General features: G+C 36.5%; 1 long non-coding RNA gene across 5 annotated transcripts in view; it reads left to right on the top strand.

Annotated features, from left to right (window-relative positions):
- LOC149253197 (uncharacterized) overlaps window positions 1–17,164 on the top strand; it is a 48,252-nt gene that overhangs the window by 17,819 nt on the left and 13,269 nt on the right. The window contains exon 3 of one of the 5 annotated variants that reach the window (XR_016267068.1): window positions 10,344–10,699. The exons of 1 other annotated variant lie outside the window; for it this stretch is intronic. This is a non-coding gene — a long non-coding RNA (uncharacterized LOC149253197). Of the gene's footprint in view, window positions 1–8,675; window positions 8,944–9,160; window positions 9,399–9,752; window positions 9,869–10,343; window positions 10,700–17,164 lie in introns of those variants that run through there. 3 more of the 5 variants (XR_016267070.1, XR_016267069.1, XR_016267066.1) reach the window with 3 other exon arrangements.

The following is a 17,164-nucleotide window of genomic DNA, read 5'->3' as shown; positions in this document are numbered from 1 at the left end:
GTTTGAGAAAATGATTCGTAGTGAGGGGTTTACTGTGGCATCACTCAAGTTCAGTCTCCTTTCTTCAAGTTTCCTTTTCCCCTCACTTTTAAGATGGGAAATCTCTGTGTACTATTTGTGCTCAGACTCTTTTGTGAATTTTAGTTGCAGCAAGACTAAAGTAGCTGTAGATGTTTAGTTTTTAATTTTTAATCTGTATTTTTTAAAATTTCAATATGATTTGTTTTCCCATTTACTTAGATTCAATTTCTAAAAATATGTTTAATTTATTGTGATAAAACTAAAAAATAAATATAGTGATAATCAATGAATTAATTTTAAACTTTATTCCTATTATATCAATAAATTATTACCAATTCAACATGATTATTAAAGAAATATTCACATGATGGTACACTTTTTGTTAAGTTTGATTTTTGAATTATTTTCATTAATTAAAACAAAACAAAATTTTATTAAATAATATTCACAAGTCAACAAGATTTTTTAGTTGTAATAGTTAAGTATTTATTTTGAAACTTCACAGAAAAGGGCAGATATATCAAGCAGATGAAAAAAGTAATTTGTCCCATAAACTATCTTTAGCCATGTTAAAATAATTTATTTCTTTCTTCTTTCACAGACTTTTGTAACATTTAAAAATATCAAAAAACAATTTAATAAAAACTAGCATGTTTCCAAAGAGAAAATATCAAGCAGATGAAAAAAGTAATGTGTCCCATAAACTATCTTTAGCCATGTTAAAATAATTTATTTCTTTCTTCTTTCACAGACTTTTGTAACATTTAAAAATATCAAAAAACAATTTAATAAAAACTAGCATGTTTCCAAAGAGAAAATATCAAGCAGATGAAAAAAGTAATTTGTCCCATAAACTATTTTTAGCCATGTTAAAATAATTTATTTCTTTCTTCTTTCACAGACTTTTGTAACATTTAAAAATATCAAAAAACAATTTAATAAAAACTAGCATGTTTCCAAAGAGAAATGATGATTTATATGGAAAACTTTGATATCTTAAAGGTGCCATTTTTTTTTTAAGAATAAAATATTTTAATTATAAATTTTGAAATATTTTGAAAAATTATTTTGAAATCTTACCTAAATTTCAAAAATATTCTAAAATTTACCCTTGTAAAAATTTTGATCAATAAACGAAACACCTATCCAAGAAACTAATTCCTGACTGATCCATTTTCTGATAAGAAAACAGGACTTTATGATAAGTTCACAGTGTTGATGGAAAATTATTTGGAACCAAAGAAATCAAACAATGTTTTATCTTATTGAGTAAGAATTCATCGATTAGGAGCTAATCACTTATTACTTAATGAGAGTTATAATGAGAAGTTGGTCCTTTTCCAGAGGTTATAACCCGAAACCACAGGGCTTTGCCCACGAATGCAGTATCCGTTAGCTTAAAATGATAATAGTGTATGCCACTGAAACACCTTTGTACATATTTGTCTTTGCAGGATCTCTGAGAGTTGACTGCAGGACACAGAGGTTGATATTAAATTTTATTTCTTCGATTTGGAATAAAGGAAACTTCTTAGAACAACGATATATTGATTGTGGAATGTGAGCTCATAAAGAAAATCTAAGCCACGAAACTAAATGGTTAAAATGGACATAGATTGTGACCTTTAAGCGAGAATCAGAGGGTCCTTAATAAAATTGTTATCATAATATAAGAATAATTTAACTAATATTCATCTTTAAAAAAGGCAGGCTCAGATTTTGAGCCATCAGCTTGACACTGTCTTCATCATGGTTTCTGTTATCTTATTTCCAGTTTTGAGCCATCAGCTCGATAGTGTCTTTATCATGGTTTCTGTTATCTTATTTCTAGTTTTCTTTGTGGCAGGCCATTTTGGTCAGCATGGTAGTTATAGGCTGGTGTTGTATGATTTTTCTGTGGTTAATTGCTGCAAAGTTGCAAAGCAAATATTACCATCTCTAGAGTCAAAGTTAGCGGCATCAATCAAAACCATTTTCTGTTAGAATTTCGATTGTCAAAACCATTTTTTGTTAGAATTTCGATTGTCTTATTTAAATGTTTAGTTGCGGAGAGTGTTTTAGATTCCCAGACAGTGATTGTAGCTCGAAAGTAGAGGCTGTAGTGTTGCAGTCGAGGACTTGAACGAAATACCATGCCCTAGTGCATTATGGTTTCATTCCAAAATTGACAAACGTTTTTGGTTTCATTTCAAAAGTAACAAACATACTTAAATCGATTGCAGACTTTTAAGAATTCAACGATATGGATTGATGATTTTAAGAATTTAGCGATCAGGGGTCATAGAGAAAATGTATGAATTCAAGTATCATGGGTTAATTATTATGGATTACTAGTTACAAAGTAAATTTTTTTTTTTAATATTGAAATGTATAATCCATACAAATTTAAGTAAATTGAATTAAAATATTAAATTATAAACCATTAAACAATTTTTGTTTTAATGATTAATCATATTTATTGGTTTCAAAACCAACAACATTTACATTTACTGATTCCAAACTCATAAACAAATAAATTTATATGTAATTTTTGCTTAAAACATGTCTCGAACCATTAAACAAAATTTTGGATTACTAGTTACAAAGTAATTTTTTTTTTTAATATTGAAATGTATAATCCATACAAATTTAAGTAAATTGAATTAAAATATTAAATTATAAACCATTAAACAATTTTTGTTTTAATGATTAATCATATTTATTGGTTTCAAAACCAACAACATTTACATTTACTGATTCCAAACTCATAAACAAATAAATTTATATGTAATTTTTGCTTAAAACATGTCTCGAACCATTAAACAAAATTTTCATTAGATATATCAAATCTATAATCACTATAAACTCAACTCAAATTAACTTTAAATTGAAACATTGCAACGAAACCTCGTGTAAATGAAAAGTTATAGATATTTGAAGTCCATCTCAATGCATTTCTATAAGCCATATGATTGTTTGAGTCATCTATACACAAGAGAAGATGCGAAGCTATCTATTGTGCAACCCAATTCATTTATGAGGAAATAGAACATTTAAGCTTAGGAGTTGCATGGAGTAGTTGCAAGGATTCAACTCTCAAAACAATTTGAATTCTTGTGTTTCTATAGATTATCAGAGTTCGAAAAAGGAAGAGCTTAAAACAATTTGAATTCTTGCGTTTCTATAGATTATCAGAGTAGTTCGAAAAAGGAAGAGCTTGTTAGCAAGTTCTTATAGGTGGAGCAATTCTGGTAGAAGATAGGCACTTGACCATTGTCATAGTCTATAGAAGTATGGTTGTAGATCAAATTTGTGGAATACGTGGTTGGCCCTTAACAACAATGTGATAAGTTTGTTTTAAATCTAATTTGTGGAATACATCACTGGCCTTAATGAATAATAGGATGAAGTTGAGGTTTTAAATCTTTGTTTCTTGAGAAAAATCCAATAGATTGTCTAGAGTAGATTTATCTTTAAGAAATTTAATAGATTTTTAAGTGTGAATTTCACTTGGTTAATGATTTATTTAACCAGCGAGGCTTTTGGATTAAATTAATTAAAGATATTCGTGGTAGAGAATGGATGTATTAATCTATGAGCTATGAAGATTACTTTATTATTTTTATGATGTTCTAGGTATTACATCACTTTTACACTAGACCATCTTCTGCTTGAATATTGAAAATTTTTAATAACCATAATAGCATGAGCGGAGAGGGATCCAATTTCTTCAAGTGCAAATTTCTTTGATACACTCTTGTCTTGGAGTTGGAAATTTTTTACTCTTGTCATGAAACTCTTTCCTTAACCAACAAAGTTGTTTAATGGCCCTCTAGAGGAAATTCCACTCCAAAAATCTAGCAAACAAGGGTGTCACCTTGAGGGGGTTTAAATTAATATTTTAATTAAGTAATTTGGTTTTGTTCATCTTGAGGATTTTTAATAAACATATATTTTGATTTAAATTGTAGGGAAATAAGGATTTTTTTAACAAAAACTAATGGATATTTAATTTGTTGGACACCTAATCCTAAGTGGGTTAGTGTGGAAGTCGAATGGACAAAAGGAGTCCAAGAGACCTTGGGATCTGAAACCCAAGAGTCACATATTTGTACTATAAATGTATATCTATTGTTAATAAAAAAGGTACTCACATGATTTATCTTTCATATTCTATGTTTTCCATGTGTGTTTAACATGGTATCAGAGCCGCTTGTTTTTCTGTGGCCTGTTATGTGCATGTCAGTCCTGCACCTCTGCCCATTACCTATAAAGCTCCATTAATTCATTGTTTGCCAAAAAAAAATAAAAAAAAAAATCTGCTGCCTCTCCTACCTGACCTCTGGCACTGTATACGCTGCATCTGGCTCTGGCTATTTTAAGACTATCTATCTAACATTCCCTACATTTTGTCTGCCGTACCTGCACTTGCGCTCTCATTTTCTGCCATTACCTCTGCGCTCTGCTCCATACGTTTGTTGTAATTATGACTATTGGTTTGCTGTAATTATGTTGCGTTTGCTGTAATCATGAATGGTCCATGAAAAGCGCATGCGTTGGCTCCGTTGATTGCTGGAGGAAAAATCGCTGTCTCGTTGAACGCTGTCATATTAAGCGTGGTCCGGTTTGGAGTCTGATGGAGAAGCAGGGTATTTTGGAAAACACTGCTCCAATCCACGCATGAAAAGAATGCTGTCAAATTGAAGAACGCGGAAACGTGGTATAGTCATCATTGCGTTTAAAGTTGTTACATTTATACGCTATAGTTTTTCAATGAAAACGCATATAGTTTTGCGGAAATGATGTGATTTGAGGTCAAATATGCGGGGATAAACGTCGTTATATTATTGGACCTTTCTTTAATCAGTTTTCTGAGAAGTGCAGAGTTGTGTGGGACGTGTGCTCTTTCATTTGACGCTCCCACTGCCCTTGTAACTCCTTACGTTGTCATCCGCTACTTTGGCATCTGTCCATATCCATTGTTTTAGGCTTGTACAAACCCTTGTCTTGGCCTCAAGAACCGTAGATTAAACTACAGAGCTCGTTCGCCTGTGACCAGAGCTTGAAGGGTTGAAGTTGTAGAGACCCACATCAATTTTGGAAGCCTTGAATGGTGCGCTGGCACTATTTCATTATGTTACGAGTTGTTTTGAATTGAAGACTGCTCATTAAGAAGCCTGAGGAGAAGGAGATCTCTGTAACAGGAGTGTTGCAGGAACCAAAAACATTGTTCGAAGGAGGAAACGAATATCTCTCTGTTGTCTGGGTCTTTGAGGAAAGAGGTTGAATCTGCTTCAAATGGAAGTGGAGCTCCCACAATAATGAACATTGAGCACTAGTCTCGAATGTTGTCGATTCCTTACTTCTCTTGGCCGGGTTTAATATATTGGAGGCCGAGACTGTGGCTTGGGAAAAATAACAGCCTTTCCTCTCTGCGTGACTGGTTAGCAAGCTATAAAAAGAAAAGTTATCAAAAAAAAATTATGATGAGTTGGGTTTACCCAGAACAGTGGCAGCGTACCAGGTGACCGTTATCAACCCATTTAGTCATATTTATGGACTGCGTGGGAGAAATATTACTAGCTGGACCTTCAGCTAAGCAAAGGGCACGAAGAGTGTGCATCCATTTCTGGCCAAATCAATTTCCCGGAGGAAATCGCTCTCACCATTAGCAGAGATCCAAATCTTTTATAAACCTGAGTTGTGTATCGTTTATAGTTCAACGTGGGTTCTGGTGTGAGGAGTTTTATCCCTGTGGGGGACAAGTTACTACTAGAAGTGAGGTGGAAAAGGCCTGGACATGTCAGTCTAGACCCCCACGAAATTAACTTGTTGGTTGAGCGTGTAACAAGTGTTCACTGGGAAGCAGTAACAGTGAACTAATACACAGTGGCGTGGGAATAATCACTGAAATTGCACTACTGAAAATCACATTGCAGAGGATAGATAAATTTTCCAGCGAGGGGATTCAAGCTTGAAGTACCAAGGAAGACAAGTTCTTCGGAGTCTAACACCAGCCAGATTTCCCTTTCATAAGCAAAGACAGGTTGTTCTGAAGACCGAATATCACATCACTCCACTATATAAATTTCAGCAGACCGAGTGTTAATATGGGCATGGAAAGAATTCTGGGCATTTCACTGTACGCGGAGAAGATTATCATGCACTAGCCAAGCCAACACATCAATCTCAGGGTGATGAGCTTATAGCTGAGCAGAAAGCGAGGTTGATAAGTTTAAGGTTTCCAAGCAGAGAGTGATTTAATAAGTGGAGTTTGGTTGTTGCTGATTGAGTCGGTCAGAAAGCATATATATATATATATCCAAGTTGTTGTGCTGCTGCTAGGGTCTGGACAGTTTGTTCTACAACATGAGATCAGAATTATGTGCTGGTGTTGAGCAGAAGTTATGTTTGGTTTGGTATTCAGATTGATGTTGTGATCCTTCTGATTGATGAGAGGAATATATATGCCAATGACATGATTTGACAGAGATGTATTTGGCAAGGTTTTCTAGTAAGAATATGAAGATACTATTGTTAATGTTGTTAATGTGCTGAGTGAATGTGTACCAATCAAATAATGCCTGGTGATTATGATTGACCTAGTGATTGGATATTAATGATGTTGCTAAGAGTTTGTGATACAGAAGTAAATTTGGCTTGATTTACAAAGGATTTTTCTGTGTCTTTGTACTGTGAGTGGGTGTTACTTTTACTCATTGGGTCATAGTTGTAATCAGTCTTTTAAAGGGTTGTAATTTTGACAATATGCCTCGAATTACTGAAATATTAGAGTTCTTAAAAACTCTGATATATTCCTCTAATCATGAAACATTCCAAGTCAGCAAAGGCTCTCTCTCAGAAATTCAGAGATGTCTACAATATGCACAAGAGAAAATTGATTTTTTGCAGCTTGAAACACAGCTACAGCAAGAAGAATTAAAACAAAGGAGTCATCATTCTGAACCTGTTTCTGTTCAGAACAATGAAGCAGACTCCCATAAACAGCAAGTTAATTCAGATCCAGTGCCCAATAAAGCAGCAGTTGTACATGCAGATGCAGAAACTAAGTCTGCACTTCCCAAGCCCATCATCAGACCTTGGGAACAGCTTGTCCACAACAAGCACAGAACAGGTCTTGGATATGACAAGGACTTGTCCTTTCATATTCCAGACTACTCAAAGCCCATTCAGTTTCAGAGTGCTGGATTCATTCATGACAGTTCACCTGCTCTTCTTGACAGTTCAGTTTCAGCTATTCCAGATTCCTCTTCCACCGCAACAACAACAACAATAGATCATAAAATGCTAACACTGTGACCGAGTTGGCCATCTGAAAGATCACTGTTTTGATCTTCATCCATGTAAGCACTGTCATAAAACCAGTCATTCTTCACACAGATGCTTCAGAAACAAACGTCCTACAAGAACAAAGATTCATCTTGGATGGATCGCTTCTTGGCAATGGGCATCAACAGCCAAGAAGATATTCCAAACACATGTCAGAACTTGTTCCAGAATATTGAACAGTCTTGCAGTTGAGTTTTCTCCATCATCTCACCTTGTATCTGACAGGGGGGGAAATGATGGTCATCTACAAGCTTCAAAGTCACATCAAGCGACCCTGAGCCACAACCTGCCACACCAGTTTCAAAGTTGTAGCCAGAGACAAAGATGCCCGTGAACATGCCTTCAGTTGGCAATCTGGGACACTTTCTCTAGCAGAAGACTCCAGCTTCTTGCCAGTTTTGGAAGAGTTCCAGGAATTACATAGTTGTTGGTCATCCTTAAACCATCGCAGATTAAGAACACTTCCTCTAGCAGAAGACTCCAGCTTTTTGCCAGTTTTGGAAGAGTTCCAGGAATTGCATTAAGCATTCCAGAGTTGTTGGTTATCCTTAAACCATCACAGGTTGAGACTTCCCTTTTCAGGTTGAAGTTTTACCTTTTATGTGGGGTGAGACCTCCCTTTTATGGTTGAAGGTTTCCCTCTTTAAAACAATAGGATCACTTCCTCTAACAGAAAACTTCCGTTTCTTGCCAGTTTTGGAAGAGTTCCGGGAACTGCACTAAGCGTTCCAGTGTTGGTGGTCATCCTTAAACCACCGCCCTTTATACCAACATTTCAGAGAGCACATTCAGCCTAGTGCTGCCATGCATTTTTGCACATTTTGTATTACTGCTCTCTTCTTGGACTCATACATAACCCTTCGGATTAAGGGGGGGAATGTTGGACACCTAATCCTAAGTGGGTTAGTGTGGAAGTCGAATGGACAAAAAGAGTCCAAGAGACCTTGGGATCTGAAACCCAAGAGTCACATATTTGTACTATAAATGTATATCTATTGTTAATAAAAAAGGTACTCACATGATTTATCTTTCCTATTCTATGTTTTCCATGTGTGTTTAACATAATTTAAGTAAATATTTAATATATTTTTATTCTCATTTTTTATTGTGTATAGTTAACTTAAATATTTAATTATTATCTATTTTCAAATAATAATAAAATTTAATTTATTAAATTATAAAAGAATATATTTTTAGGCCTATATTTTTAAAAAGTTGATAGTTATGGTTAACCTCAAAGAAATAGATATGAATATTGATTTTTTACTTTAAAGTGTTTTTATGATGTTTTTAACAACACTATTGTTTACATATTCATTTATAAGGAAGTAAGAAAATGGAGGAAAATAGACATGAATGGGAGGTAACTATCAAAGGCACCAAGTGTGTGTTCACTTGTCTTGTTGGTGGCTGAGTGGAGATCTTGAGTTGATCTAAGCTATCTGGCCTTAATCACCATCACGCTATCACGCAAAATCTCCCACCAATTCCTCCACGTCAAAGAGGTCGAGTAAGAGATGCAAATGCTAAATGTGATGTCAAGTCAACGAGTGCAGTTAAAAGGCAAAATGCAAAAATAAAATATGATTTAGATGCAAGGCTATGTCGTGCACGACAACAAGCATATAAAAGATTTGTCAATGAAGAAATTCTTTTAACTGTAAGTATTTATTAGTATTTATTTGTATATGTTTTTTATTAATATTTTCAATGAAGAAATTCTTTCAGCTGTAAGTATTTATTTGTATATGTTTTTTATTAATATGAATTTATTGTTGTGGACTAAATTCATTGAAACTTGTTTTCACAGTGAGTTGTTGCATTTGATCAGCACAATGATACTTCAAAGCAAAAAATTTGTGAAAAAATTCAACATTGGGATCAAAGTCTACCTTGTAGACATATGGAAACAATGAAGCGCATAGATATTACTTTAAAAGAGAAAGTAGGGATTGAAGTTCCTGATGATGTGGGGGAAGAAGGATTAGATGGGCACAACCATATATTAAACTTTGATGAAGCTAATCATGACAATGACAACACAGTTGAGTCCATTCTTTTGCATATATTAATTTTTTAAACATTTTAACATTAAATAATATTTATATTTATTATAATTGTATACTAATTTCTCATTGTTATTGATATGCATATCCTAATCAACAAAATTCCCTAAATTCAAGCTACCAACTATTACGACGCTTGCCTAGATTTCAAGGTTTTCAAGGGGTTATTGAGCCAGTAAGTGTTTAATCCATATAACCTATTCCACAAAAAAACATTAATATATATATTTTTATGTTTTACCATAATGATGGGATGAGAAATGGATGTTTTATACTGTTATCCTTGATTTGTTTTGATTATATGTGTGTGTGTGTTATTTTTTATTTATGGTGTAGGTGTTCCTTTTGGAACCATTTCAATCAATGAAAACCCCTAAAGATTGTCGAAGCCTTAAGAAGAATGGAAATGAAATGGTTCAAATGCTACAACCATCTTCACATCCAATGTCACAATTCAAAGTAGGATTATATTTATTTATATTCTTATAATTTTATCATATTTTTACATTTAATTCTATTTGAGTCACATACTTATATCTATGTATAATCTAATGTTTAGAGTAATGAATATACATCTCCTAAAACACCTTTTCACATGTATGATGGTGGACATGATAGTCAGCAAAAATCACATTCTCCTCAACCATTGTGACATTCATCTAGACTTCAAGATAATTTAAGAGAGGTAAGTTATATGCCATATATATTAGCTCATAATAACATTGACATATTTTTTTATGACTAGTTAATGCATTGTATTTTCATATTTGTTACATGTTCCCTTATTTTCATTATATCTATATGGATTTTGATATTTATTAATAGTTAGTTAATGCATTGTCTTTTCATATTCGTTACATGGTCCTCATATTTTCATTATATCTATGTGGATTTTGATATTTATTGATAATGTTTTAATTTCCACAGAAAACAAAAACGATAAATGTTGATGCTATGGTTAAAAGGACCAAAATCACTCCAAAGGACTTGAAAACACGTGGGTTCAAGTCACGCAAACAATACATAGAGCATATATGCTCAACTAGCATTGCTCTCACTAAACCCACTAGGTTTGCTACTTTGAAGCCTAAACATTCCAACAAGTTCAAATGACTTAGGCTACAATAATAGAACTTTAGCCATTGTTTTGTCTATAAAGGGGCTACAAGGATAGTTTCAATATATTAACTTCTTTTATTTTGTTTTAAATGTTTTGAATACCAATACTTTTGGCACCTAAAACACGAAAGATAATTTTGTTTAATGATAACTCGTTTTATTTAGATATATAAAATATGAGTTTTTGTTTGTGGAATATTACATGTGCTCCCTCCAACTAGGCATATATCTTTATCATTTTTTAACATCAAAAGTTTTGACAAAATCTTGCTAAATTTGATCTTGGGTTAAGTAAAATTTGTTTTATAACAAATGTTATTTAAAAGGTTATCAATCTTTGGAATATTATATATAGTTTAGTCACATTTTTTGTTGGTATTTCTATGCACTATGGATGGGTAGAAATCTACGATATTCAAGATAGAATTTGATTCATTGAAGAGCCAGTGATAAAAAATTGCAAAAAGAGCCAGTGATAAAAAAATGCAAAAAGATATGACTTTTATTTACGAAATATTATATACAATTCATGTATTTAAAGATGCACATATTTCTCGAATGCATTACTTTACATAAAAAGTGCTAATAATTGTTCAATTAAATTTATATGTTAATACATGAAAAATATTTTTATCTTTAGATTATAAAATTTCTTTGTAATTATGATTATAAAGATAAAAATGTATCCATTTTTTTTTTATTTGAATGTAAACTTTATATATATAAATGATTGTTATTTTTTTCAAGTGTTATAAATAAAATGGACTTATCATCTTTAGAAATTTCATATGAATTGAATATCACCTTAAACCTTCTATTAAATAGAAATTTTTATTATTTTTATGTTTATATTAAGTGTTTTATTATGTTGGGTTTTTTGGCATGTGGTATTGATAATCCATGGTATTTTTTTCTTTGATGAGGTTTACGATGAGGACGACTCGCGACAAAAAGAGCTAGGGTTTTCAAGAGTCTGCAGGTCTAGAAATCCATGGAAGGGTGCAAAGGGGGGAGCTGCACTCCCTCCTACAGGCAGGCAGTAGCTAGCTGAGGCAAGAAATCGTTAGTGTCAGAGGTCCTTCAAGAGAAGGGATAAGGAACATGGAAGAGGAGCAAGAATCTAACAAGTCAAGGGAGAATAATAGCAATAAAGAAAATGAGGAAGAAGACAAGGAACATGGAGTGAAAAGCAAAGCACAAAAGGGGCCATGTAAACCCAAAGCTGAGGTCACACCCAGAGTAGTTTTAAATGATCCTGCTCTGCAGGTGCACAGGGACCATATGGGGACATATGCTATCATTTGTAAATTCACGGGATTATGGCCCACTGAAAAGGCTTTACAGACATGGATTAAATACATCTGGAAACCAAAAGGAAGCATTGACTTACATCTTGGGTTAAAGGGTTTCTTTACTGTGGTCGTCACAAATATTCATGATAAAGACAGGGTGTTTGAAGGAGGGCTCTATTTCTATGCAACGGTAGGAGGCCTGTACATGCGACCGTGGATGATGAATTTTGTCCCTGAGTGATAAACTTTCACTTCGGTCCCAGTTTGGGTAATACTCTATTCTTTCTTGATTACTGGCAACCTGAATCGTTATCTGCCATAGGAAAGAAATTAAGGCGTTTTGTCAAATCTTCTGAGGCCACCAAAAGGGGAAAGTACACTTCCTTCGCACGAATATGTGTGGAGATGGATCTCTCTGGAGCTCTACCGGATGAGGTCATCTTGGAAGTTTTTTATGAAGATGGATGCAAACAATGGACTATGAACATATTCCTTTCAGATGTTGGAGATGCCATGAGCATGGGCACCTATTTAGACACTACCGTCTCAGCAAAATAAAGAACGGAAGTAAAGCGACTACAATGAAAGGTACTGAAGGATTTCACAAAGTGGTACATAGAGGAAAAGGGGGCAAGAGGAGGCCAAAGCAACATCAAACAGAAGGGCAGCAGGCTAATCTGAACAGGTTCCAAGTACTCGAAGAAGAAGAAGGAATAACAAAAGTAGATCAGGTAATGAAAGGAAACCTGATCCGGATTTAAACAGGAACTCAACAAATTACAGAGATAACCATATACACAAAGATGCAGCGGAAATAATACTTCATCTCATTAATGGAAAATACTGAAATATGCTTATAACCAGAAATGGAAATAAACCAGCTAGGGCAATGGTAGCTTATCTCTGAGAAGAGATGTGATGGCTACATGCCTCTGAACTGTTTCGAAGTGTCTTTACAATGAGGCTCGAAGGCCTATTTATTATTGAGAAACATTGGAAAACCCTTCACATTCCAAAACCTAACCCTAGAAGATGAAACGCCAAATTGTGGGCCCCGTTTTGGGGTGAGTTGGACAACCAACTTCCCGGAGTCGCGAATTGGTCGTATTATCTTCGTTTGACGCACATGATAGCCCGTTGGAAAGATCTCTCCGAGGACTACGACGGAAAAGACGATTTTTATCAGAAAAATCACTGGCGGTGGATTTCCCAAAAAACGTAGTTTAGGGCCTCAAAACGGCTCCGGAAGTTTAGGACCCGAAAAACTGCTAAAAATAGTAAACTGTGCTATAATTAAGGAAACTAAAAAACTGAAAGAGACAGTTGTGGGGGTCCAAGTGGGATTGGTGGGTGGCCACCAACGTCCACCTGGATCATTCCTCCCCCCTCAGGAAGCAATGGTCCCCATTGTGTTGAGTTCCTCCCTGAGATGAGGAAGCTTCTGCGGAACTGGGTCTCTAGTGAGCTGTTCTGCAATCTCTGATGTGTCAAGAAATGGTGGGAAGCATGGTCGGCAATGGTCCACATTGAACAATCGGTGCAAGTGAAGGAATGGAGGAATGCTGTGCTTCAAAGCATTGTTTCCCACAGCCTTGTTACTGGTGTAAGGACCATGTCGAAGTGATCTGAGTTTCTGATGGGTTCTAGTAAGGCGCTCCCTCTGCAAATGTAACCAAACTTTGTCGCCCACCTGAAAATTGTGTGGTACCCCTCCGGGTAAGGAGAAGTTGTTTCTATGTTCTGTCAAGACTGTATCCCTCTGTTGCTGCTACTGTGTGGAGGAACCCTTCACGGGGGTCATGGATGTAGAACCGATCTTCCCCTTACTTTGGGAGCGAACCAAACATAAAATAAATTTCCTAGTCTGTGAGATGAGCTTGCTGCCTTTCTTAGCAGTGATCAAAGAGGTGGCGGTAGGTGGGGCTACCTCCGGTATCCTGTATAATGAATTATCCAACAAAATGATGACAGCGCGAGGCCTTGACTCATACACAGCATGTCGCCTCCACAAGTATGGCTGGCCTAATAGTACATCACAAACATCCAGAGGTGTAACATCACACAATACCTCGTCTGTGAAGGGCTTGATGCTGTAGGGAAGGCGGCACTGCTGGCGAACTTTGAGATCTCGTCCTTCGTGAAGCCAACCGATACTGTATGGCTGTGGGTGTGGTGTAGTTGGTAGGCCCAACCGCTTCACGACCTCTGCTGAAATGAGGTTCTTTTGGCTGCCACTGTCGAGAATGAATTGCAGCGGTGAACCCTTCACCCACATCTGTGAGTGGAAAAGACGTTCCCCCTCCTCTGGATCTTCGGGCTCATTTTTCTGGATCTTGGCAGTAGCAACAGTGGCGCTGGGATCCGCATCAATGATCTGCTTCCCTTTGTCATTCCCCTTGTTGGGTTCTGACTCAGAGTCAGAACATGCATCTGATTCAGAAGCCTTCAACTCGGCCACCAGCGACTGCTTGGTCCGACACTCACTTGTGTTATGAGTGGGACTCTTGTGGAACTCACACCACTTTCCTGTGTCCTTCTTCGGCTTCGTGGTGTTGTTCTTTTCTTGCAGCATAGAGGGGTTGTCTTGGGTCACCCCGCCTTGGCTTTGTCCTTTGGGCTTCGGATTTGCAGATCCAAAGTCTCGCTTCTTCTGTTTGAACTTTTGCTCGATTTTGATAGCGTATCGGTATGCTGTGCCGAGTGAGGAGATGTTCAAGAACTCCATCTCTTCCTGGATGTATCTGTGTAGGCAGCCGCGATATTTGAGTACCAGATGCAGCTCAGAATCTTTGATACCCAACTGTGTGCGAAGGGTATGAAAAATATTTGTGAACTCTGGTACATCTTGGTCTCATCCCTGCCGCAGTGTGGTCCATTTGATGTATTTGTCCTCATAGCTTTTTACAGGGTAGTACTGCGCCTTGATGGCATCCCGGAGGTCATTCCAAGTGGGGGTGGCTGAAAACAGTGAGCCTGTACTTTCATCCTTCTGCTCGCAGTATGTTTCCCACCAGTCCTTGACGTGGGGGGCTGCTTTGAGAAGAGCGAAAACAATCTTTTCCCGACTTGAAAATTCATGAACAGAAAAATACCCATCTAGCAGATTTAACCATTTATCTACGACATCTGCGTCTATTTGACCCTCGAAGATGGGGATTTCAAAATTAACTTGTACCTTAAACGGTGTGGCGTTTCCAGAGTAGCTGTTGGAAGCCGATGCGTCGCCTCTGGGTAGCCGCTGAAGGATCTGCGCAAAGCTATCCATCATCGCGTTCCTTTGCCGCTCGAGGGCTTCTTCGAGCAAGATTCTGATAGGATGTCCTGCCCCCTCGTCTTTCTTCTCATCCGCCATGGGAGGTTGTCGAGATTTGCGAGGCTGGTCTTGCAAAGGTTCGACCAATTCAAGTCCTAACTCCTTATATCCCGACCTCGTTGGGGACATGCAAAGAAAAACAGAGAAAAAACAGACCGCTCTGATACCACTGATCCGGATTTAAACAGGAACACAACAAATTACAGAGATAACCATATACACAAAGATGCAACGGAAATAATATTTCATTTCATTAATGGAAAATACTGAAATATGCTTACAACCAGAAATGGAAATAAACCAGCTAGGGTGATGGTAGCTTATCTCTGAGAAGAGATGTGATGGCTACATGCCTCTGAACTGTTTCGAAGTGTCTTTACAATGAGGCTCGAAGGCCTATTTATTATTGAGAAACAATGGAAAACCCTTCACATTCCAAAACCTAACCCTAGAAGATGAAACGCCAAATTGTGGGCCCCGTTTTGGGGTGAGTTGGACAACCAACTTCCCGGGGTCGCGAATTGGTCGTATTATCTCCGTTTGACGCGCATGATAGCCCGTTGGAAAGATCTCTCCGAGGACTACGACGGAAAAGACGATTTTTATCAGAAAAATCGCTGGCCTCAAAACGGCTCCGGAAGTTTAGGACCCGAAAAACTGCTAAAAATAGTAAACTGTGCTATAATTAAGGAAATTAAAAAACTGAAAGAGACAGTTGTGGGGGTCCAAGTGGGATAGGTGGGTGGCCACCAACGTCCACCTAGATCAAAACCCAATGGAGGAGGAGAAAGAAGAAGATATAGTACAAACACAGGATATCAACGAACAGAAAGAGACTATGCTGAGTGATGTAGAACCAGAGATGGACCAAGAAATGACCCAGAGTGAGATGGAAATGGAGGATCATGAACTACAAGAGATTCTTTACAGGGAACACTTAGATATGGAAGGGTTCTTGAAACAGGGGACCATGAGGGGAGTAGAATCTTTACCTCCATAAGAGTTCAATAGAGTACAACAACTATTCCTATGGAAAACTCATGATAAAGGGCTGGACAAGCAAGGAAAAAATGAAAGGTAGGGCAACGAAGGTGTGAAAACTATGAAAATCACACCTGGATTAGTGCCCAGAAACCCAGGAAAGAAGAGGCAAGAAAAAGCAGAACGAGTTATTGATGGAATGCGGAAAGCTAATGATAGATTCACGTAAGATGAAAGATCTAACCAACTACTCCTTTACGAATCTTTAATAATAAAGTTTACATCTCGGAATATCAGAGGTCTAGGTAGTAAAAGGAAACAAAGAATTCTTAGTAATAGAATGAAACAAGAAGCTCCGGATATGATATTTATCCAGGAAACTAAATGTTACATTCAAAAAATAAAAGAAATTCACAACAAATGGCTCAATAGATTTGAGTTTCTAGAAGTTAAAGCAGATAACACAGCAAGGGGCATACTTACTCTTTGGAAGCCCCAAAAGATTGGCATAATAGATGCTGAGGCATCTATAAATTATTTGTTAGTGGTTATACAGCCGGTGGGAGATAGGGAGACCTATCTAGTTACGAATGTATATGGCCCTCAAAGAATGGATGATAAACTCAGGTTTCTAGATTCTCTTATGGAGCTTAGAGACATACATGTAGATGTACCATGGATCTTGTGTGGGGACTTCAACATGATCAAATCACTGTCAGAGAAAAAGGGGGAACCAGAACATTAAGCAAAGACTCCACAACTTTTCAAACTTTTATAGATAATATGAAGCTTGTTCATACTGACATGAGTAATGGTCTCTTCACTTGGAACAATAAAAGAGGAGGAGAGTCTCAAGTAGCCTCAAAGTTAGACAGATTCATAATCTCAGAGGACCTTATGCTCAGCAACAAGGAAATGACAACGAAAATTTTCCCCTTTGGAGGCTCAGACCATTGGCCTGTTCAACTTGAGGTTCAGGGCATTGGTACCCCCAAGAACAGAGCTTTCAGATTTGAGAATATCTGGCTCACACACCCTGACTT

The sequence above is a fragment of the Pinus tabuliformis genome, chromosome 7 (genome assembly GCF_031772625.1).
Source record: "Pinus tabuliformis cultivar Carrire ecotype Pingquan chromosome 7, CPIR1, whole genome shotgun sequence".
In the NCBI taxonomy this organism is placed as follows: domain Eukaryota; kingdom Viridiplantae; phylum Streptophyta; class Pinopsida; order Pinales; family Pinaceae; genus Pinus; species Pinus tabuliformis.
This window is presented reverse-complemented; position numbering and strand designations above follow the sequence as displayed.